Below are 26,061 nucleotides of genomic sequence, written 5' to 3' on the forward strand. Positions count from 1 at the left end.
GACCCTGCGCTCTAGCTACCCAGGTGGTGGTCAGACCCGAAGAGCCCATTCTTCTATTATAAGAATTGTAAGGGAAAATGATTTAACTTGAACACTTACAAGAATGATTATTGAATTGTTATAAAATCACACAATGATGAAGTTTTTAATAAATTGTTAGCAACTATATATGTATATATATCCCAGAAGACATTATATATATATATATATATATATATATATATATATATATATATATATATAATATGCACATAAATATATACACATATATAAATGTATTACTTTAGTATATATTGGATAAATTCATATTTTATTTTGGATGTCAAAATAATTCTTTTTAAGGCCTATTACTTAAAGAAATATAAATGTAAGTTTACATGTGCATATAAAATAGATTATTATTTAAAGATTCACTACTTACAAATAATGTTTACAGTTGCTAGTGAAATTTCTCAGATGGCTAAAGAACTGCAGTCTATAACCAGGCTTATTTATTTTCAGGCTAACTACAAAAAGACAGAAAGAATATATTTCACTATTAAATATTTATTTTTAAAACCTTTGGCATGATATGTAAAACCTCCATCTAAATTTAGTTAGAAGTCTTGTTCTACAAATGGTTGAGCCACATGCATAGTATCCAAAGACAAAGGGAAATTTAGTTACCATGGCAATTGCCCTATGATACTATTATTATCTATCTTTGTGACAAGTTGGGGCTACTTAATATGACATGCAGATATATATTTTTGAATGACAGATGGGAAAGAACATGTAATTAAATTACACAATACCTACTTATCTTCTCCCACCTTTAGTGTGAATACTGTAAGTACAATAATGATTCCACACTGAATTAGTTACATAAACATTTCCCTTCACTGTTCCTTGCCTGGCATGATAGCTTTATGGCTCTATGGTTGGTGAGTTTAAGTATGTACTAGGAAGAACAACTTGGGAACAAGAGAGAATATTTTCTCTGTTCAGTTCTGGCAGATGTCACATTCCTGCAGTGAAATTATGTCTAATACAGGGAATCTCTTATCAAGAGAGATTTGTATTAAACACGTTTGTATTGAAACATGTTAACATTTATAGGAAAAATACAACTGCATCTTCCCTTTTCCCTCAACAACCAACCAACCAAACAATCCAAAACTAACATGTTTTATTGACTTTTAGATGTCTCAGTGGTGAGGACCCAGGTACCAGTTCTTCCCATGCAAATGCCTCTCCTTTCAAAGCAAAATTTTATAGATGAAAAATAGAATAAATGGTCAGAACAAAAGTGTCAACTTAAAGTAATACCAAAAGTAAAAAGACACTTGTATTTTATGTAAAATGTGAAAAACAGAAAGAGGACTTATTATATATAGTCACATTGAAGGTGGGCAAAGAAATCCTGTGACCTCCTTCCTCATGTCCATCTTCTAGGTTCTAATGCAAGAGTAGGTTTAATCAGAAAGCAAAGGAAATGCCAGAGTAAATAGTCCAGAGAGGTGTGATTTCATGCCCCCCACTGACACACCTCCAAGTCATAAAAAGACTTCAATGTATGCATGGGTTTGATAGAAAATATATGCACATGGAGAACTCTCTCTACCGATGCTAGAAAATCTGCACAGCACTCACAACTAGGTCTTGGTGATCTGTTGTTCATGACACATTTCTCAAGTCCCAGTCACTAGGAAGGCTACTTTGGGCCTATGAAAGATCAACACACAAGATTTCCACATACTAATCTCAAGGTTCAGGTAATAACAATATTACCCAAACTACAAAAGTAAACTCATACCCCTATACCCCACAACACACTATTTCTTTATCATTAACACTTCAGCTTAATTTAAATCTTTTCTTAGCTAAATAATACTCACCAAGATATCAGCCACAGTCTTACTCTTTATTAGAGTCAGCCTGTGCAGGCATTATTTTCTTTCTGGTGGGATTACTGTCCTTAAGACAGATTCCTTCAAATTTTAGGCAGAGATTTGAAGTTTCTAAACTACTTCCACCTCTTCTACTTACAGAGAATCAGAGGAAATGGTGTAACTCTGTGGAAAGTCTCCTCGGCCTCTCTGGTCACTGATTTTTCCTTGATATATAATTAGCTTGTTTCTAAACACAGTGACTGATGATCATGAAATCAAAATTCAACTTGGTTCAGTCTCATTTTAAACAAGAAAGAGTCAGTTTAATACATTTAAACAGGCTTCAAACAAAACTACAAGTATGAAGCATTATCACAGTGTAAGGTATAAAATTGAGGTGTGTGCCTTGCTTTCACTCCATGTTCTTGTCAGAACTTGTGTAAACTTGTCTAGAGAGGATGGAACAACATGGCTTCAGTGACTAGTGCTGTGCAAATGGCAGTTCACCAGATTCATGTATAAAAGAAGCATAAGCACTCAGAAATTGGCACAAACATAACAAAACAAACCAAACAGACAACTGGGCACTTCAACCTACCAAAGATTACTCAGACTCCTTTGGAAGAGTGGGTGTTGGAAGATAATTACTGCATAGTTCATTCCCCTTTCCCTCAACAATTGGTGGTCATGAAAGTGTTATCCACTGTCATCAGCAAATGAGCTCACAGTTAAGTAGTCTCACTTTAAAACAGGGGAGTTATCAACACATAGAGAACAAAGTCAAGAGAACAGTCCAACCTAAGAAGGAAATGGAGGGGGGGGGGGGGGGGACTGATGAACATAATTCTACAAATACTGACCAATAGTCAAAAGGTTGAGATCCCTTACGGGTAGCCTTTGTAACAGAAAACCATAGATGCTAGAACATAATTTACTTCAGCTCTTCCATCTGATACTGAAGTATGGTGTCTAATGTATAACTTGATAACCAAGTAGAATAACCTAACTACAAAGAGGAATGAGGCAAAGTTAAAGACAAGCAGTACTTTCAACACAAAAGAAGACAAAGTAAAAAATAGCTAAAGTACCCTGACTCTTTCTACATCTTCAGGCTTGCTGGTTGAACAGAAGGATGGTGAGAATATTCATCCATAGTTTAGCTTAAACTCAAAGGATGATGCTTCAACCTTACTCAACAAACCTGTCCATGGATGGCTGTCGCAATGTCAAAAATAACAGGAGCAACAACCACTATTCTTTAATATCTTGTAACATCAATTGACTCAATTCCCCCAATTAAAAAAGACATAGAATAACAGACTGGATACATAAACAGGACCCAGCATTTTGCTGCATACAGGAAATACACCTAAGTGACAAAGACAGACACTACCTCAGAGTAAAGAGCTGGAAAACAATTTTTCAAACAAATAGTGCCAAGAATCAAGCTTAAGTAGCCATTCTAATATATAAATATAAATATAAAATTATATTTTATAATTTTATATAATTATTTATATAATTTTATATAATTATAAATTTATATAATTATATAAAATTATATTTTATATTTATATTTATATATTAGAATGGCTACTTATATTTATTTATATTTATTTATTTATATTTTACTTATATTATTTATATTTATATATTAGAATGGCTACTATATAATATAAAATCAACTTTCAACCAAAAGTTATCAAAAAGGATAAGGAACAACACTTCATACTCATCAAAGGAAAAATCTACCAAGATGAACTCTCAAGTCTGAACATCTATGCTCCAAATACAAGAGCACCCACATTCATAAAAGAAACTTTGCTAAAGCCCAAAACACACATTATACTTCACACAATAATAGTGGAAGACTTCAACACCCCACTCTCATCAATGGAAACATCATGGAAATACAAACTAAACAGAAACACATTGGACCAAATGGATTTAACAGGTATCTATAGAACATTTCATCCTAAAACAAAAGAATATACCCTCTTCTCAGCACCACATGGTACCTTTCCAAAATTGACCATATAATTGGTCACAAAACAGGCCTCAACAGATATAAGAAGATTGAAATAATCCCATGCATCCTATCAGATCACCACGGACTAAGGCTGGTCTTCAATAACAACAAAAACAACAGAAAGTCAATATATACATAGAAGCTGAACACCAGCCTACTCAATGATATCTTGGTCAAGGAAGAAATAAAGAAATTAAAGACTTTAGAATTTATTGAAAACGAAGGCACAACATACCCAAATTTATGGGACACAATGAAAGCATTTCTAAGAGGAAAACTCATAGCTCTGAGTGCCTCCAAAAAGAAACTGGAGATAGCATACACTAGCAGTTTGACAGCACACCTGAAAGCTCTAGAACAAAAAGAAGCAAATTCATCCAAGAGGAGTAGATGGCAGGAAATAATCAAACTCAGGACTGAAATCAACCTAGTAGAAACAAAAAGAACTATACAAAGAATCAACAAAACCAGGAGCTGGTTCTTTGAGAAAATCAACAAGATAGATTAACCTTTAGCCAGACTAGTCAGAGCACACAGAGACAGTATCCAAATAAACAAAAATCAGAAATTCAAAGGGAGACATAACAACAGAAACTGGGGGAATTAAAAAAAAAGATCATCAAATCCCACTCCAAATGCCTATATTCAGCAAAACTGGAAAATCTGAATGAAATGGACAATTTTCTACATAGATACCAAATACCATCAGATAAACCATCTAAACAGTCCCCTAACCCCTAAAGAAACAGAAGCAGTCATTAAAAGTCTCCCAACTAAAAAAAAAAAAAAAAAAAAAAAAAAAAAAAAGCCCAGGACCAGATGGGTTTAGTGCAGAATTCTATCAGACCTTCAAAGAATACCTAATACAAATATTCTTCAAACTATTCCACAAAATAGAAACAGAAGGAACACTACCCAATTCATTCCATGAAGCCACAATTAGGCTGCATATTGTCCCTTGGAGATGGAATGGTTTCTGTCTAATCAGGAACTTGTCACAATTTCCTTTCATAGAAGACTTCATAAGAAATGTTTTTCTACTTCTATCATGTTTAATATTCCAAATAGATTTTAAAAACTGAAAAAAAAATTTTTCTTCTGTTGGGAAACTTCCAACTAAAGACTTCTAACAGAGAACATGATCAAACAGTGTAGAAGCAAGTACCTTTTAGTGCTGTGAGCTGATGTAGCTAGGTTAGGTCACTGCCTCATTTAACTGCTATAACAAAAATACAATAAACTGAGGGGAACACACGGCAAATGCTTGTTTCTCATGTATCTGAAGCTGTGGATTGAAAAATGAAGGCACAGAGTTGGGGGATACCCAGGGGACCTCCACTTGCTCAGAGGAGAATGAAAGAGGGAGATGGGGGAAGGGTTGTAGGAGGGAGTGATCAGGAAGGGCACAGTGAGTGGGATGTAAAGTGAGTAAATAAAAAATTAAATTAAGTTCAATAAAAAGGAAAAATGAAGGCACTGGCAAATTCTGAGTCTAGTAAGGACCCTTCTTTGGGTTCCAGATAACTGGCAATTATATATTTACATATGTGATATATATGAATATATTTTATATTTATCTTATTTTTCTTGTAATTGTTTTAATTTTTAATTATTCTTTTATACATGATTACAGTGTATCTAAATGATATATGCATCCCCTCAACTTCTCCCACCTTCCCTCTCTTCTTCCCCTCTCCCCCCCCAATCACTACTTGCTGGACTGAGTCGGTGCTGACTGTATGTGCATGCATATAACTTGCCATCTGTTAGATAGACAACATAGTATCAAACTGCCTTCTAAATACTTCACCACACTCCTACAGATGTGTGCAACCCTCCTTCCTCATCAGAGATGCTTATTAATACAGCTGATTCCAGTTAAATACAGACTCAATCTAGTCAAAGCACAGTGACTGTGAGTATTCAGGCACACATTGAACATCTATATCATGCTCCACTGCCCCTTCCAGGGCTCAGGGAACATTGCAGAACCAGAGACAGAAAAACAGTAAGAACTGGAAGCCAGGGAAGATGGTAATGAGTGCTGTTTTCTAGACACAACAGGGCTGTTGCATTCATGAATGAAGTCACAGCAGCTGCACAAGATCAAACAATCAATCATGGAGACTGAAGGAGGTCACAAGGTGCCCTAGCTGAGGCTCGTAGGCAGCTGAGGGACATGGAAGGAAGGAGAGTCAGTTTTTCTTCAGTATTTTCATGACTTAAATGTGAAAGTCCTTGATGATAGACTCATGTGTTAGAGTACTTGGTCAGTTACTGGCACTATTTAAGCCATTGTGAAGTCTTTAGGAAGTGGGAAGCAGGACCTACTGGAATGTTACATCCACCCCAGTAGTGACTCCAGTGATAGGTCTAGAAACCTGGGCACAGTCCCGAGGTGAAAAGTTCACAGAAACTTAGTCTCCTGGAACCGTGGCATCCTGTATAACGAATGCTCCAATAATTTCCTTGCTTTAGTCGGTGAATGGATCTGTCTGCTTTCCCTCAGTATTGTTTTATTATAGGTGTCTCCAAGCAATGAGTTGCCAAATACCTAAGCAAAATTGAACTTTGCTTCCTGGCCTTCACCGATGCCCTAGGTAGTCCTTGAGCTGACCCTGAGCTTAGAATTCAGTAAGAATGTTGCCTATTCAGTGACATTCAGAATTGCCTCTAGTGTTATAAGAGAGATAGTGAAAGAAATCAGGCATTACTATCTACTACATAGAGTTAGAAATCTCAGGGCAAGCTTAGCAAAGTAAGTTTAGAATTCTTATTATAGTTATATATAACAGACTATATTACTTAAGAAGGAAGATTGTGATCTAAGAAGGAGCTAGAGTAAATACTCAGAACAATAGATAGCTGAGTCACTCCCATACACAGAAATTTACAATGGCCTAGGGGGGAAGGTGGACTATATAATAGACTAGAATTGGAACTATGGCAAGGGCATGAAGCCTTGGCTTCTGGCCTCTAAGATTAAGCTGACATTAGGTGGGGCAGCTTTTGATCCCAGTTAACATTGATTTTATCCCAGTTGGTTCCTGTTAGCTTTTATGTATGCATTCCTCTGTTTCGTTGTAAAAGTAATTTTGCATCAGATAACTTCAATGTACCTTGGATGCCATTAATGTATCACTTAACTTCTTTGTTTTCTGTAATATTTAAGACTGATGCTCACTTTGACACATTACATTCAGATACAGCACACTCCCTGTGTCCGTGTCTGTTACCCTTCTCGCTGACTCCCTGTTCACCTGTAACCGGAACCCTGATTTCTCCCACGGATTGAGGGGGGCCAACTGAGGCTGGTCCTTGGCACTGGAAGAATAGGTTACTTGGGGTATGACTTTGAAAGTTATACCCAGTCCCAACTCTCTCTTCCTCCCTCCTTCTCTCGCTGTCTCTGTCTCTGTCTTTCTCTTCCTCCCTCCCTTGCTCTGTCTCTGTCTCTCTCTCTGTTTCTCTCTGTCTCTCTCTGTCTCTCTCTGTTTCTCTGTCTCTGTCTCTTCCTGACTGCTGCGATCATTATTGATCTGTCATACCACACCAGTGATGATGGACTGAGTCCTCTGAAAACGTGTAGAAAATCTATCCTCCTCATGCTGTTTCGGCAGGTCATTAAATCAGACCAATGAGACCAAGGGCTAATATTGGCCTTCTTTTTATTTCTCATGTGGCAGAAACAGCAAGAGAAGTGTTGAATGTTTTCTATTTTTAATAAAGGTGCAGCCTCAGTCAGGGATGTTTGAAACAGCTTCCACCAGACTTTTGTTTGCTCCTTGTTTTTTGAGACTTTTGCTGTTACAAGCCTCCGTGATATTTAGGAGATTCCAAGAACCTTGTCCTTCTTAGCAGAGGGGAATTCCCTGCTGGCGGTTTGGAAGATGACCTGCTGCTACCAGCTGTAAACAGCAAGGTTGTCATTGGTCCAAATCAATGGCTGTGATTGGTCCAAATCCTTGAATTACATAAACAAGCTACTCAGGCTTATTGGGTTGCTGGTAGGCACTCTCCTGCATCTCCTCCCGTGATGTTCCAACTCAGCACAATCAAAGGCTCTCTCCAATGTTTTCCACCACTTTTCGTAGTTATGGCCGATCTTGTAATCCAAAGAAAGAAATCACAGGAAGTTGTGGCTGTGGTGACAGCAGAGGGTGTATAGAGGGAGCAGGCCTTGAGCAGTAAGCAAGCAGAGCTGTAAAAGCAGTAAGGCAGCCAGCTGCTAAAAGTGGAAGAAGCCCCCAAACAGTTCAGCAGCACCTGGAGATGATCTTTACAAGAGAGGATGGAGAACTGAAGCCAAAGAAGGATAAAAGTCTATAACAGAACCAGAGAAAAGAAAAATGCAGGTCCTGGTCACCCAAAGTTATAAAATGTAGTCAAGTTTGCCATGCCAAGGGTCTGGTTCTGGGCTGAGTTTTAAAGGCAGTTGCTGCCTGTTCTAAGGATCCTGATACCCAAGTCTGGCTGCAGAGAGTAACACTTGTAGGAATAAAAATTATAAGAGGGGGTTGGGGATTTAGCTCAGTGGTAGAGCGCTTGCCTAGCAAGCGCAAGGCCCTGGGTTCGGTCCTCAGCTCTGGAAAAAAAAAAAATTATAAGAGGAGAAGTCTGCAGGAGGGCGGGCACCCTAGAGGGAGCTCCTTGCTGTTGCTTCTATCTGCCTATCTGCCTATCTGCCTAGATGCCATTCCAAGCTGCTAACAAAAGCTGCCTGAAACCAGCACTTAATGGGCTTCTCCTCTTCCCCTCTGCAAGGCTCTAATTTCTGCCCATATATCACAAAAACCATTCAGGCAGCTGGGGGGTGGTGTGCTGAGTCTCTCCAGTGTTCTGTGTCAGGCTTAGCGAACAGGTACTTTCATAGAGTATAGCATACTGAAGCATCAGTCATGAGTGCATCCATTAGCAAAATGGGTTAGAGAGGATCTTCTGCCCTTCTTGCACTCATATATTTAATTTTGTGTGAGTGGATTTTGTCCTAAGCCACTTACTGCCCCCCCCCTTGCCCACAATTAATAATACCTTACTCTGTGCTAAGCAACACACTCATGGTTCAATAGTAACCATTTATTTTTAAAAAGCAACATTGTTTGCCATAGTAGAATAGAGATGACATCAAAGTATTCTAAAAATAAGATTTCCTTGAGGGAAATCTTAACCTCAACAGGGTTACTTGTAAAATGTCACTCCAAATTTTAAATATGATAGCAGATACATTATTAAGACAAATGGACTAGAGGTGACAAGTTCATAACCAAGACTAACTTCTACGTGTGCAGGTAGACAGTGGCCACCAAAATACAATATTTGTCCAATGTCTACCCTAATAGGCTTGTTTGTTGGCTCTAGAAACATCTTACTCTCTATTTTTTTTTTTTTTCAGAACGGCAGGCCTAGGAAGCTGTGAAGTTGCTATACTCCCTGTATCTGTAATGCTATCCTCTGGATACATCCCTCTGAAGAGTTCATGGGGCAGGCTCTGTGGATATCCGTCTTAATCCAAACTGGTTAAGCTAACTTTGTTTCTTCATTACATTAATTTCTTTCTTCTGAAAAACAAAAGACTTAAAAAAATTGTGTATGAGTTTCTTTTCTATTTTTAAAATAGAATTGTTTCATATGCTATATTCTGATTATGCATTCTCCTTACCCCAACTCCTCCTAAGTCCTCCCATCTCCCGAATCCACACCCTTTCTATCTCTCTTTAGAAAACAAACAGGCATCTAAGTAATAATAGTCAAGTCAAATAAAACAAAAGACAAACAAACTGGGAAATAGGACAAAGCAAACAAATAAAAAGAAGAAAAAGAAACCAAACACAAGAAACCCATATAGACGCAAAGATACACACAGTCATGCACACAGGAATCCCATAGAAACATAAACCTGGAAGCCAAAGGACCTGAAAGGTAAAGGGGGAAAATAAAACCTGCCAAAAGATTATGAGACAAAGTACCTCCAAAGATGCCACTGAGTTTATTTTGCATTGGCCATTTGGGACACAGGGCTTGCCCCTAAGAGTAGGATGTATACCCAATGAGACTCCAATTGGAGAGAACTAATGTTTAATTTGCAAGTAGTTATCAGTGGGCTATAGCTTCTGGGTTAGGGATGTGTCCATTTCTCCCCGCAGCAATAGGACCTCAGAGTGCAGACCTCTGCAGACCCTGCACATTCTGTCTCTGTGAGTGCATATATACAATGGTCCTGCTGTGTCCAGAAGGCCTGTTTCCTTGGTGTCCTCCATCCCCTCTGGTTCCTACACTCTTTCCTGATTATTCTTCCACAGTGTTTCCTGAGCCCTGAGGGAAGGGACTTGCTGGAAACATCCCATTGAGGGAAAAGTATTCCACTGTCTCTCTTTGTGTACATTGTCCCGCAGACTCACACTGCAAGTCTTCATGTTTGTTTCCTTGGTGAGAGGAAGCTTCTGTGATGATGGCTGAGTAAGATCCTGGTCTACTTGGATAGAAGTCAGTTTATGGCTACATTCTTTCATCAGAGCAGTAGTATTTGGTATTCCCTAGGGTCCCGACCTCTCCGGTCTCAGGTACCATGCCATCTGAGCCGTATCACAGATCTCTATCTCACTCGTGGAATGTGCCTTAAATCCCATCAGATACTGGTTGGCTATTCCCACAAGCTTTGTGCCCCCACTGTAGAGCAGCTCATCTTTGTAGACTGAAGAGTCTGTAGCTGGGTTGGTGTTTACATTAATTTCTGTAGCTTTTGAGAAGCAATTATTACTCACAAAAAAGATTTTAGAGTATAACTAGATAGACTGTCTTCATGCTCTTTATAGCAAAGGTGGTATAGTTTTAGCTTTTCTATTTTACTAAATCTATGACTGTAGACCTAAGATTCAAACCAAGGTGGTTTCTGTGCCTTTACACATAATTGTCTGTTGATCTATAACAAATGGTACTCCTGTTCAAAGCTAAGCCATTTTCAAAATTCCTGACACTAATTTAGCATTTAGCACATATTAGTGCCATTATTTATTTTCTTCCCTTGTGTTCCTGTAAATAAGTGGTTCTGTTGATGTGAACTACTCAACGACATCCAACATCAATGTTGCTTGATGCACTAAGTGCTCAGATAACAAAACAGTCCTCAGAGTGGCACCTCTGGGGAGTCTTCCCTGGAAGAACCTTGCTAAGTACTTCCAGAGTGCCTCAATTATGTCTGAGAGGGTTAGAGTTACTCACTGCTGCCATCTTAGCACTAAGGGGGAAATCTCATCATGCTCACTATATCCTGTAAAACCCAATAAATGTTCAATAGTTCTTGCTGAGTGAACAATACTGACAGTTTGAGGAGTCAACCATTGTTGGCTTAGCTGCTGTTTACCCACTAATTCCTGATAACTCCTCAAACTACTTTTAAGATGAGCAAAGAATCAGACATCTTTGTCTATATGCTTATTCATTGACCACGTATGTACGTACAGAGATTATGTTGCTGCCTGGCACTTTGCTAGATTTCAGGGATTAAAAACAAGAGTTTTAAAGTCAGAATTTAATGTGCCAATCAATACTGTTTGCCCCTCAAATAAGGCCTTAACTATTTTTTCAATAAAGAAAAATCTAGTTAAATCTCACAAATCCTTGAAAATGTTGTGAATCTGCAAACAAGCACACAATGTTTAGTTCCCCACATATCTATAAAGCCTTAAGTAGCTAAGTTACCCCTTCCTTGTTCTACCTATGTGAGCTAACTTCTTTTGGTCTATGTAGAGCTAGGTAAGCATAATGGACCATCCCAAAGGATTAGGGCTCAAGCAGATCTGAAGGAATGAAGTTGTGTGGCTTTGAGGAATTACCAACTTCTAAAAGAAGTTGTTACTTAAAATGCAATCAATAGACCAGTGGTTTGTGTTACTTTTGAGTTTATAAAAGACAAAGGCGGTTCACATACCACAGAAATACTGAGAAATCTTGCACTAAAATGGCCTTAAAATTTGAGAATCATTACTACAAACCATAGTTTTTCATCTGTAAAAAATAATGTAATAGGAGGTTTAAAAAGAATCCATTTTAGGGCTTTTATTAAGATTGAATGGGGGAAATGATTATAAGGGGCTCAACATAGCTCAGGAAAGAAACAGCCAAAATTAATAATTAGTAATAATTTTCAAAAACACCTTTTATGCTTGTCCCAGTGTAATAAATATTACTTCTATTTTAAGAAAAATATGTGTTAGTAAGCTTGACAAATTCTTATGATCTAGTAACTGAAGCCACCAGGGCATCAGCCCAACAGCCCAATTACATGCTTATACAGTAACTGATTCCCAATAGCACAGTTACATGCTTACATAGTAACAGATGGACAAGACAATATTGCCCTCTGGTCTATGACTGGTAGGCAGTCCTTCATAATAGGAGGGGCTAGAGAGACAAAGCCTGGCTCCCGAGTTTTCATAACACGGAAGTCTAGTTTTGTTTGAATAAATCAAAGCATTGTGTTCAATGTGTTTTTCTCACACTCCTGCTTCCAGCTATGATACTATCTTGCATTTTGAGATCAAAGGAGAAATCTCTCTCTTCCAGCCAATGAGGATTAGTTCTGCTACTGTTAGCAAAAACCAACCTCTGGTGGCCTGTTAGAGGAGTACATCAACCCCTGTGGCCAAGTCCTCTGGCTGTGTAACTCTTAGAAGCCTTATCCTCACCTAGGTATTCAGAACCTCTACCTTTGCCCAGGGAGATTATGGATTAATTTCATTTTGCTTCATCCCACGCACAGCTTTTAGGGAATGAGGCACAAGACTCAGCTGAGCAGCTCAGTTCCTCGAGGGTGGTGTTGGTTGCTGGGAGCTTTTCATTCAATGCACCGAGAGTTCCTGACAAGGAAGTGCAGAAGCTCCTCATGTTGCTGATGTGAAGATAGTTGTAGATCAGTTACGCTACATTGTTTCCTAGTGGTAACAAGTCTTCAAATCCTAAAACTTTCTTCTGTCTTATATAGTTGCTGCGTTTGCCAAGCTAAGCAAAGAACTGTTTCCACACAAACCTCAGTGTTCCCTAGCTCCATATTTTCCTGCAGCATATCTTTTGCCTAAATTACATCACCCACTGTCTGACAGGCCCAAATGTTCCTTATTATTTAAGTAACAAAAACAACAACTGAAATACCTTGTCCTTGTTCTTTTTTGGAAGTAATATTTCTGTATTGATCGTAACTTTTGGATGTGGACTTTGTAGTAGAGTCCTAATAGAGAGAATTAAATGAAGGTAATGATTGTAAAGGGCTTTATGTTTTACAAACCAAACTCAACACTTTCCTTCCAAGCACTTTGAAGTGCTGAGCATGGCTGTACATCCCCACAATCCTAACACTCAGGAGACAGAGGCAGGAGATCTTGAATTCAAGGCCAGCTTAAACCTGAGAGTTAGACACAAAGACCATGTCTCAAGATAACTGAAGAATTTAAAGTGGGAAAAATACTACTAAAGAATGGAGGACGAGTCTTCTAGTCCATGGCTACCACCCTCTCTATCAAATCTTTCCCAATGGCAGTGAGTGAACATCACTAACTAAACTATTCACACACAGAGAGACTACAAATCGGTGGATGGAAAAATGGAAGAAGATGATTTGCTAAACATAGTAAAACATGAACTGAATACTTTGTTACACTTAAAAAATGGAGGCTCATGAAAGTAAAGGATCATAACAGGTAAGAATGAGTAGACGTTAGAATAATAATTATTATTATTTATAAACAACCATCAAACTTGAGTTAAAAGAACGACACTGGATAAGAAATGACCACAAATATGGTTATGGTTCTTTCTGCTCTTCCCTTCCATTGCTCTTTCCTCCATCTGTCAAAGCATCCCTATGTGGGTTACAATCTTCTCTCTTTTCTTCTGGGCCTCATTACATAAGTTCATCTTATATGACTTAGGAAATGCTCCCCAAATTGAAGTACCATCACTGTAATATAAGAAAACTTAAAATGTAATATGGACAAATGCTTCAGGAAATTTATAACATCTCTATTTTAATATCTATTAATAATCCATTTTGCTTTTGTACCAAACATTACTGACTTTCCACTTATATGAGGAATACAGATAGATGTTTGCCATTCAAACAGATTTAGAAAATAGCATTGCTAGGTAATTGAGGGGACTACCTTAGAGTGCACAGAAATAAATTTAGACAGTCTAGGTCAGTCTGTGGCATGTCCCTTGATCCACTCAAGAGAAGACATAAACCTGAGCTAAATGAGACTACTGTCACTGAAGCATTGGAGAGTTTTACACTATACTTTTTAATAAGTAGAAGGAATAAACTCTAGTAACAAGCAATATGATATGATAGTTAATACATAAACCAGGAACATAAGTGTCCATTTTGCCAATTTCCTGTGCTATATGTAATTGTGTACACTATTTAAGAGCCTGGCAGCAGAGTGGATTTATTTATACCAGCTCTACCACAGGCATATCAGTAATGTACTGTGTTGTCACAATGGAAGAGAAATCAAACAATGTGACATTTTCAGTTCCATTATACTCTGATGGATTACAGTCCCTTATTGATCAAAATGTCTTTATTAAATAGACATGGGCACCATTTCTAAACACTGGGCTTCCCCCCTAGAAGTGTAAGGTCCAGGCAGAACCAGAGAAGCTGTCAATGACTGAGTTCCCCCTTGTCCTGCTTCTTTCTCTTCCATTGTTAGTGCCTGTTGTAGAGCCTACATTATGCTCTCATTTGGTGATTTAGGTCTCACCATAATTAACCTAGCACTGAGCAGAGCAGATAGTAAGATCACGAAAGAGCTGTTAAATGAGCTTTGTGAAGGCTGTGAGCTGGTGTTTACATGTGCTGAATTTGGGGTGATGTTGAGCTAGACTTTGGCCATGTCAAGAAAAGACCATGTGCAGAATAGATGTCCTTTACAGAGAGGTACGGTGGTGAGATCCGTGCATGCTTTCATATGCTTACTGGAGGCTACTGATACAATGAGAATGGTCAGAAAGTTAGTATAGAATTAGGAGAGAGAGAAGCAAGTCTGGCATCCCACCGGGCTGTAAAGGAACTTTTGGATTACAAAAAGGTCATGAAGGAAACAGCAAAAAACACCAAAGGATAGAAATGGAGTTTTCAGAGATTCAGAGTAAATAGTCAAGCAAAACAGGGCAGTATTGTGAAACTGATGCCAAGAGTAAAAAACTCTTTGGAAAATCAAACTGGCCTGAAGTGAAAAATGTCCATTGCATTTATCAACAATTGAGCTAAGTGATCATTCCCACAGGATCGTTCCTTAGAGGTTCAAGATTTTGGCTGGAGCAGGTGGGTGACAAGGGAGTGAGGTAAGGAACCATGACTCACAGAATAGACTGTGCTTACAGAGGGGCGAGGAGGGGAGAAACTAGGAGCAAAGCTGGAAGCCCTGGAGATGGGGAGGCAAAGTGGTTAAAGTGGCCAGTGGGGTGCATAGGATGGCACAGCCAGGGATGTTTTCATCACAGACCTGCCTGCTTCTCGGACATGCTCTATGGTTTCCAGTGTGGGGGTTCCTGGGGCACAGCTTGTACTGCATTGCTGTATAAAATATACACAAGCTGACTCACTGCTGATCTGATTATTATGTACGGTGTACAGTTTTTACAGTTTGAAATGAAATTCCTGGAAGCTAAACATTACTCACAGTCTTATCAAAACCTGGTTGTTGGTGCGGTTCACTTTGGGGGAGCTTCAGTTTTCGGCAGTACAGGGATTTGTGTGGAATGGCCCACCTTTTCCTCCAGTTTATCACTTTTTATATCTCAGCATTCTCAGACTGACAAATCATCTCTCCAGTTTCATTCCTTTTCAATGTTAACTCTCCAGAGACCTGCCTCCTCTCAGCTATCTATCTGCCTTTTAGTCCTGGTAGAGATGCCAGTTCCTCCATAGCTTTTAAATTCTCTCAGACCCTGATCTTGAACTTGTAAAGAATTACTTATTTCTACCTGGACTCTCAATTTACTTACAACTGGGATGTAAACACACACACACACACACACACACACACACACACACACACACACTGCATGCAAAGAGAGAGCTGCGAGGGGGGAGACAAAGAGGGAGGGAGGGAGGGAAGGAGGGAAGGGAAGGAAGGGAGGGAGGCAGGGCTTCTCAAAGCTGTTAGTGTCTTACCCACCAGACTCGCACCCTTGATCCCCTTGATCGTACCCCTGCTACTCCTTGAAAGAGCCTTTAACTTTTTCATTCACCCTGTGAATCTCTGAATTAATACATCCTATTTTAAGCGTGACTTCTCTTAGCCATTTGCAACTTCGCAGAAATTGTGTTAGTGTCACCGCAGGGCTCTCCTTGTCTCTCCCTATTGGTGGCTATGAGGATTCACACTTCCAGAATCTCAGCGAGATCTTTCAAGCTATGAGGACCAAGAGAGCAGTGGAGGTGAGGATTCATTTGTAATCTAAAATGGAATTCTCGCTGTTATGAGGACTTAACAAAAATTAGCGAATGATTAATATGTACCATGACCATTCTGGCATACTTAAGGGTGGCTACCCGTTTAGTTCTTAAAGAACCTACTAAGATTATCACCAGTTCTCTTTTTGCAGCAAAAAGAAACAGACACCTAGAGGATTAAACAAGGCAAGCCTTCCCAGGAGGCAGTAATCAGAGCGGCTTCCCTTCTTTCTCAGCGGTGCAGCAGAGATTCTGAATTCACAAGCTACCCAGCCGCCCCTAAGCAGGCTGTGAGTAGCTGCGTTGTGACTAACCAGCAGCTGACCGACCAGTGCAGTTCTGAGAGTGAAGCCCTGAGCAAGAGCCTAGAGTGCAGAGCCCGCCAGCGCCGCCAGCCCCGCTGCAGAGGGAAGTGGCTAGCCAGTCGCACCTAGGTCACCTGGTAGAGCAGAGCCCGCGAACCAGACAGAACCTGTTGCTCAGGCTCCGCTTGGCTTCTGCTTTCAACAGGGTTGGGACTCTGTCCTTGCCCAGGAACAGGTGAGGGCATGGGGGAGACTGCCTGGGCTCTTGGCATGGGTGGGATTTCCCTTCTCAGGGTCACCACTAGTCTCCGTGACACATGATAGCATGTGGCCTTTCCCTAGAGCCTTTAGGCTCCTTGAGCTCTCTGAATACTATCCCAGGAGCTTTGGTGTGGTCCCAGGCCAAAGTTTATCCTGGGGGTTTCCCTGCGCTGCTCCGCCCTTCCCCCTGGGCGTCTGAGTTCTTCAGAGAGAAGGGACCTGACTAGGATGGCGGTTCTTTCTCATCCTCGAAGTTCCCCAACCCCTCTGCAGGTGAACACTGGCAAACTTGTTGAATCTCCTTAGGAAGGTAAGTGGATCTCCTTGGAGATGCTAACAAAAATGCCCTTCGCGGTTCGTTTGCTTCACCAGGATGATGCTTAGCAGTGGTCTTTATGGACCAGGCTTGGTTTGTGTGGCTGGGTTCGCCAGGAAGACTATAATATACGCAGGACAACACACGGGGCTAAGTGAAGACATGTGTCAGATCAGCAAACAGTGCCAGTGCAGTCCTGGGACATTGAGGGATCTGGTAATGAAGTAGAGGAAAACACTCTCCTGTAATTAGAACCAAGGCACAAAAATACATTTACTTCCCATTTCTCTACAGCCAGGATGGCGGTATTTCAAACATTCATTTTAAACAATATTAAATATAACGTGAACAATGAAAGGGTTTCTTTTAAATCAAGATATTCAAATTTCTTTGAGCGGAGTATCTGAATTTTCTTTACAGCACATATCTAAGCCATTTGCAATTGATAAGAAGGAGAAAGGATGAACAAATCAATGTGTGAAGAGCTGTGGAGGGTATATTTTTGTTTCTTGCTTGAACCAATTGAAAATAAGTTGGGTAAAAGTAATAACATCATGAGTTACAGCTGAATCTGCAACATTTCCATAGAATGCTCAAAGATAAGATTTATCAATAGCACAATTGAGTGACCACTGTGCAAACTTTAAGTTTTCCTCTTAAGAACTGTTGCAAGCCGGGCATGATGGTGCACACCTTTAATCCCAGCAGTTGGGAGGCAGAGGCAAGTGGATTTCTGAGTTCGAGGCCAGCCTGGTCTACAAAGTGAGTTCCAAGACAGCCAGGGCTATACAGAGAAACCCTGTCTCGAAAAGCCAAAACAAACAAACAAAACAAACAAACAAAAAAAGATGCCTGGTTTAATAAAATATCGCCATCACTGCTCACTCTTGAAAGGCATGTGTTACTATTAAAACATGGGTGTTATTAACCTGAAATGTGTAGAGTATACAGATTCAAATTCACCAGACACAAATTCACTCTAAGCCAGCAAGCAGTTTGTGCCTGGAGAACTTACTGCAGTTTGCTGGCTGCAGTTGCTATTGAACTTGGATTCTGGAGTGGGGTTGGGGAGGCAAGCTTGCAAATGCCTCTGCATCGAAATAAGGATTTCCAGCTGCATTTCAGACACCGACTAAGAACTTAGTTTCTATAAGCCCCAGAAACCAGCAATTATTTATTTTGTAGCATGCCTCTTTAATTGAGAGGTGGAATTGATTTTGGGTGAACACTGTCATGCATGTTTGAAAACATTAAATAGCATTAGTAATCTTAGCAGATTATCCCCTGGACAATTCCATGCTTAATAATAATTTGATAATAACAGCTGATTTTTTTCTTTTCTGTTTGTGTTTGCTTTTTAAACTCTAGCATTGTGGGATTAAAAATGGCTCTTGAGAGACTTTTTTTCTAGCTGCCCTGAAATTGAATATTAAAGACTCAAGAAACCCCTCAACCCTTGCCATGGGTTACAGGGGTCGCAGAAGATAGTTTCACATCCTTCCTGTGGCTTGTAGAGCCTGAAGCACACACTTCCAAGCCTAGAGACAAGCTCTCTCACTTCAGTCTCACACTGCCCCTGCCCTGCCCCCTGCCCATTACTTTCTGCCTCAAGCAAGTAATTTGCTGTCTCTAATGCTGTTTAAAACACACAAGGAGGTTAGACTCAGACCACTACAGTCCTTTTAGGCTTTAGAAATCCTTGGTTTTCCATGGGAGAAAGGCAGAGATTATAGAATAAGAGGGCTCCTCTGACCTTGCCTTGCCACTGAAGAGGCAATGCCCTCGGGAAGGTCCTAGAAGTCATTAGTTTCTTTATAGAATGGTCCGTTGGGAAGATCTAATGGAGTGATCTATCTGGCTATGCTGGTTGCAGCCTCTGGTACAAGTCAGATGCATTGTGATCTTCTCCAGAGAGCCAATCTCTGACAAATCAGAGGAGATCTCAGCCTCTGGCAAAATGGAGAGGTATTCTTCCAGGTACTGGAGGCTCATGACCAGGACAGCCACTACCATAGAGTGTGCCCAGAAAAGAGCGAGCCAGAGCCTCTTTGTGTTGAGTGTGTATTTATTAACACCTTGCCCAGGAGTTTCTCCCCCACCTTCCACAAATAAAAAAGCACCATGGCTCTGGAAAGCACACATATTAAATGTATTTCACTGATACACAAAACTGAGAAAACATATCTTTGTTTGTTTGTTTGTTTGTTTTTTGGTTTTTCGAGACAGGGTTTCTCTGTATAGCCCTGGCTGTCCTGGAACTCACTCTGTAGACCAGGCTGGCCTCGAACTCAGAAATCCACTTGCCTCTGCCTCTGCCTCCTGAGTGCTGGGATTAAAGGTGTGCGCCACCACACCCGGCTTGAGAAAACATATCTTAAGTCAGCTTCTCATATCAAGTTCAGCTTCTTTTCCTCTAAGCAAACCAGATAGGATCAATAATAGCCATCAGGAATAACCACGGTCCAAACCACATAAACCCACAATTGAAACTGTGCCAACGGTCTTAAAAAAACAAAAACAGCAAAAACGTTTCCTTTAAGTAATTGTTGCCACATAAAACTTTAATTTCTAAATATTATCAAGGCATGTCCTCATTTATTTTCTCCTTGGGCTACAGAAGGGGCACCTACTTTTGTGTCTGGGCTGTTTCCCCCCCCCCCCACGCCCCAATCTCTGGACCAAAGCACTTTCCATTTGAACGAAGGCTCCTTTCTTCTATCTCTCACTCTAATTGCTCTGTTTTTAGATCTCCAGAGGATTAACCAAGCAGACCCATGCATTTCCAGCTGTTAGAAGTCTCTCCAGGGTCAGAAAACACTAGCAATTGCCCAAAGTCAAATGAAGTAGTACTAGTCAACCTTAGGGAATAACTCCCTGTCTATGATCCCATTTCACCTTCATGATTTTAGAGATTGGAAAGAAACACAGTTCTTAATTTGTTGGATGAAGGTGTCAAAGATTGCCCAAAGTAAACACATTTCCTGGCATAAGGACCAGGATTAATGAAGTCATGATCTCTTCCAGCCACATTTAAATTCTACACTGCAGAGTTTACAGCAGTTTCGGGTTTATAATTCAAGTACCGACTTCTGTATGTGTCTGGCAGGCATTTCCATGTTCTTGTTAACCAAAGAGTCCTTTGTGCAGTCTTTGCACACACTCGGCTCAGACTAGGATCGAGTGGGCCAGAAGCTGGGATTGAGCTTATGTATGCCCATGATCTTCCAACAGGGAAAAAATAACAGTCCCAGTTCATACTGATAATTCGTAGCAGTCCACAGAGTGTCTGGTAGTGATATTCTGTGGGAAGTCTTGGGTATGGATTGGGCATACACAACAGACCCACAACAGACTAAAGCAATTATCCAGTTCAATCATAATAACTAGGGTTTGTTGATTGTAGAAAGTCCTCTGCCAGGTGAGTATGCGCTAAACAAGTAGGTTAGTTGTAATCAATTAGCTGGTTGATTGACTAGGCTGCAGCCAACGAAATGATTTTCTGTGTGATCTACTTGTCTTTTTACAAATGTTGTCTGATGCCTTTGGCTGGAACTGCCTCAAGGGCTCTTGTTCTAGGAGGTACCTGACTCATGAACTGTTTTGTTTTGCTCAAGTAAGCTTTACAAATTTAATTGGTATAAGGATTTTTTTTTCCTTCTAACATAGGATGTTTATTTAGAGGAAAGCTAAAGAAACAAGATTTTTGTAATTTAGCCTTACCAGAAAGCCAGTAAAATCCAATAGCTGTCTATATTAGAGTTTACCCCCTGAGAACCAAAATTCAATGAGGAAAACTTTCAAATTAAGTTTGCTCATGACCTCGTGATTCTTGTGTCCTGGGGATCGAGTAGGGAGCGACTCTTAACTGATTATACTTTCAGAGACTGCTCTCAATCACCTTGTTAAATATAGACAACAAAACGTGTGCCCAAAGCACTCAGAATTTCTCAGAAAATTTCCACTTAATTTTTCCCTTAAAGTAGAGACTTTTTTTTTATTGAAGTTTTTGCTTCATTTAACGCTCTCCTCTCCCTTTCCCTTTCTTAGTTTTGCATAGTTAGTGCACACTGCCACTAGAGTAGATTGGAGCTCTTTCTGGTAAGAACTCCTTGTAAAGCAAGTACGTTACCAGTAATGGGCAGCTCCCTCAGCCTTTCCCTTGTGGTCTTGCCACTCACATTAAACAGGAGTTTTATCTGGAACCTGTGTACCACAGGTCTACAGGGGAATTTGTCTCTGGGCTGCCTCTTCATCTTATCATGGTTCTCCTTCATGCTTTAAAGTCAACTTCCCTCAAGTGGAAAAGCTTCCTTAAATATTTTCTGAACTACACAGTGTTCCCCGCTTCCTTATACAGCAGCAGCCCTGGGCTTGACCCAAGTACTGAAGGAACTCAGGAGCCTGGATTCAACCAGGCACCCTGAGCTTGTTTTCCTGTGGAGATTTAGCAATTCTTCTAGTTTGCAATATTGTACAAAATCATTGCTGGCTGATACTCCCACAGCACTCAAGGGCCTGCAAGCTCAGGACCCATCCTTAGCTATCTCTTTGTGGTATTTTTCTTCCTCAATCAACCCAGGCCATTCCTACTTACAGCTTTTGCATTTACTGTGTTTCCAGCCTGGAAATCTAGCCCTCAGGCAAGAGTCTCTCATTCTGGCATTTGGTGTAGGTTATCACAGTATTATCTGATGGTAAAAGATCATTGCAACTGCCTCCAAAATGGGTTGACTTGTTTTTGGTTTTCCTCTCCCAAGTGAGACTCCAAAGAGATGGTACTGTGTGCTTCCATGTTAGCTGCTCCCAGCCTCAGTGCTTCGAGGATTCTGGTGCAAAAACAGCAACTCAGCAAAAAGCCACCAGAAAGCAAGCCACTTCTATCCCATCAGTCACTTTTGTCCTTCCACATCCAGACCTGATGCTAAGGCTTAATCTGTTTGCATCCTTCCTTTCGGCTTTCCCCCCTTCTTTTCTATCAATCCTATCACAATGTAAAACCCAGTTAGTATTTACTCTTTCCATTGTGTGGAAGAAGTGCTTGTTTATTGCTAACCATACTCTGTTATTGCATGTTCTGTAGTGCCTGTGTCTGGTGAACAAGAAAAGGCTGTCCAAGCTCTAGGAAAAGCTAAATAAATGGCTACAACAGTCACATTTAATAATGCTAAATCTGTCTAGTCTATTATTTTCATTAATTGGAATTTTCATCTTTAATAGCACCCACAAGTGCTTAAACTAAATTATAGCGTGTTATTTGAGAAATAATTTTAAATTATATCTACTTTTGGTGTACGTAGATGTATAGTTATTTTGTATGCGTTCATGTGCACACATATGGAGGTCAGGTACAATTTGTGGGAGCTGGTGCTAACTTCTACCATGTGGGTACCCCAGGATCAGATTTGGCAGCATGTACCTTTGTTCACTGCCAGTCCATTATTTTTAATTTGTTCTTTTTTTCTTAGTTGTCACTACTTACTTCTTCATCATTCTGTTTCTATGTCACAGACAATGCATATTAGTGGGCTCCACTATTTTATATCCCTCCCTGCTCTAAGAGCTATTTATACACATATGGCTACTCCTGTGCATGTGAGTGTCAGTGCACTGATAGCATTCAAAGAAGAGTCTTGCATCCTTACTCATCGCCAACTTCTAAAAGGCCTTGGTGTCATCTGCTCTATAAATGATGGTATAGCTATATACTAGTCTATAATATGAATAGTAATGCATAACACATTTAGCTATTCTCTGTCTGGTAACTACTTACTTTGAAAGTTTTTGATTTGGTTGAGTCACTTAGCAATACTTAGCTGGGTGCGGTGGCACACGCCTGTAGTCCCAGCTACTCGGGAGGCTGAGACAGGAGGATGGCTTGAGTCCAAGAGTTCTGGGCTGTAGTGTGCTATGTCGATCAGGTGTCCACACTAAGTTCAGCGTCAATATGGTGACCTCCCAGAAGCAGAGTGGGGGACCATTAGGTTGCCTAAGGAGGGATGAACCAGCCTAGGTTGGGAACAATACTTAGCAAATGTGTATGTGCATGTGTGTGTATGTATGTGTGTGTATGTCATATATATATATATGCATAAATACACACATAGATACATGTTTGTGTGTATATATATATACATATATATATATAAATAAATCTGAAAAACAAAAATTACTTCCAAATTTCAATATCTTTTCATAATGCTTCCAAAATAATACAAACAAATATGTTTGCCAGAAAACTGTAAGATAATTTAAGTTCCTATAACCACCAGTGTTAAGACTCTGTTTGCAGTTGTTATAGTAATTTGAATCACAGACCTTTCCATGTTTGGGCTTACTTTCATGTCTTCTTTAACAACTACAATCTTCATTTCTGCTGTCACTTATCTTCTCTGGTAAATTTGTGTTCTTATGCATATTGCCTATATTTATTCTGATGTAGACAGTTACTTATTTGTCATATTTTCTATAACTTGCTATACACATTCAAACTATTTTCATGACCAATATTCCTAGTTTTAATTTGATTGGGGATTGTAGCATTAATTTGAACTTTGTACTTTTATTGGATATGTAGTATCCTAGATTATTTTGAAAGTCTTCAGATCCTAGAGTGGCTAACTCAAACATGTACCTATGTGTGTATTTATGCATATATATTTACATACCAGTTCACCTTTTTAGTTACTTAGGTAGATTTTTTTTTTTTGACAGGGTTTCTCTGTATAGCCCTGGCTGTCCTGGAACTCACTCTGTAGATCAGACTGGCCTTGAACTCAGAAATCCACCTGCCGCTGCCTCCCAACTGCTAGGATTAAAGGCGTGTGCCACCACTGCCTGGTTTAGGTAGATCTTTATCTAGAAGTGTCTGTGTGGGATTATTAGCTTCATTTCTGTTTTATAACTTTTAAAATTTACTGGTAAGTTTCAAATGTATTCAAATAAATACTAAGCTCTATTAGTTTAAAATAAGATTCATAAGTTAAAACTGCACATGTTGTTTGAGAGATATTCCATATTTTCTTTAACTTTGATGTTCTCGATTTATTTCTTACTTTAAATAATTTCATGTTTTCTTTTTTGATATTGTATTTGGTCAAAGGTTGATTTTAAAGAGTCTTGCTGATTTATAAGTTTTAGGATATGCTATTTTATATTTTTGTTATTTAGTTCTTTGATTATCAAATGACCAATGTGAAAAATGAGAGAAGCATCCAACCATTTAAATTAAAACAAGGTGGTGTTGGAAAATCTCTTAGAAAGTCTAGTCTGGCCAAGTGACAGTGTAGAACATATTGAACTTAGTCAGTGTGCTCCCTGTGGAATGAAAACCTATACTGAATGATTAAAATTGATATGACATACATGCTCCATAAAACATTATTTCTAACACGATAATGAAAGCAATTAGTTAAGGGCAGGACACTTCCTGTGTGGCCGTTAAGTGATGAGTATTGCATCTCATTGTTGAAGGCTGTTATCCTGCATGCTAGGAATAGAAAGTCCTTGGATGATCTTATACCATGTTATAGCTTTCAGCAATTATTTATCCCTTCTTGTTTTCTGTTTTTGTAACATGTAGCTAATAATGCTTTCAGAGATTGACTACAGACAAAATTAATACACATAAAATGTTTAGAAGTATGGCTCAGCTGTCACCCAGGGCAAACTCACAGGATGCTGGATGCCAATTATTATTCCCGAGAATAAGACTATATTCTGTCTGTACCAATTCAAGAATTTTAATAAAAGAGCTTTAAAATATTAGTAAAGGAGCAGTCACTTTATCAATAATCATATGCGCATTCTTTGGTATGAAAAACCTCAAAATCATTGACCTCTCAAGTAATTAATTTAAAAAATTGATACAAATGAGTATGTTTAAGCATGCCTATAATCCCCAGACTCACAGGTGGGACAAAACTGATAACAAGATTTAAGGTACACTGATGCTTCCAGGTAAAATTCAAAGACCCGGGAATTCCATGAACAGAAACATCTAACATTATTCCTTACAAACACATATCTGACAGGCATTGCAAAGGAGCAGGATGAATCTAGTTGCTTTGTCTTTGCCATATTTTTATGTTATTTTTCAATCTAATAACATTGTTGCCTCCTATTCACAAGAGCACCATGATTAAAAAAAAAAAAATTGAATTTGAGTAGGGCCTGAGTAAAAATAGTTGCTAAAGGATTGCCCAAGAATGGTGATCTACATTAGCATGCCAGGACTCTAATTTGGTTGTGCAGATAACATTGGGTATATCTGAGCCCAGAAATAACAAGTATAACTAACAGCAGGAAGGTAGTAGTTCAGTGAATATCTCTTATGTCTGAGCACAAAATGACATTTATGTCATTGCCGTCAAGTTAATATGTGCTGAATTAGAAAACCTCCATGAACAGTATATTCAGTCTTGTTCACACAAATTTAAAGTTCATTGCCCACAGGATACTGTCAGGAGCCATCTAGGAGAGGCTAAATGGTAACAGGCATCTTCCAGAGACTTTTCACTCTGGAGCTATGATGAATGAGGCCTTGGAGGTGAGGCCCAAAGGACAAATCTTAGTTAGGATTTGATTCCTGCAGCTGATAGGCCTTTCCTGTCCTTATAAAATTAATATATAATCCCCAGTTATTAGCCCAACCTCTTGGGCAGATTTTCTGCAGATCAGCAAAGATACACTGTCTTGTAGTGATGCAATACAGACACATAGATGGTTTCTTAATTCCTTTTTTAAAAATTTTTAATATTTTTTATTACATATTTTCCTCAATTACATTTCCAATGCTATCCCAAAAGTCCCCCATAGCGCCCCCCCAC

General features: G+C 39.4%; 1 protein-coding gene across 2 annotated transcripts in view; it reads left to right on the forward strand.

Moving 5' to 3' along the window:
* The first annotated feature begins 16,742 nt into the window (after positions 1-16,742).
* Positions 16,743-26,061, forward strand: part of Npffr2 (neuropeptide FF receptor 2) — a 52,062-nt gene continuing 42,743 nt past the window's right edge. Inside the window, exon 1 of one of the 2 annotated variants that reach the window (XM_021163720.2) lies at positions 16,743-16,894. The gene's annotated coding sequence lies outside the window, so the exon portion shown is untranslated. Of the gene's footprint in view, positions 16,895-16,932; positions 17,231-26,061 lie in introns of those variants that run through there. The other variant, XM_021163719.2, reaches the window with a different exon arrangement.

Source organism: Mus caroli, chromosome 5, assembly GCF_900094665.2.
Source record: "Mus caroli chromosome 5, CAROLI_EIJ_v1.1, whole genome shotgun sequence".
Taxonomy (NCBI): Eukaryota; Metazoa; Chordata; class Mammalia; order Rodentia; family Muridae; genus Mus; species Mus caroli.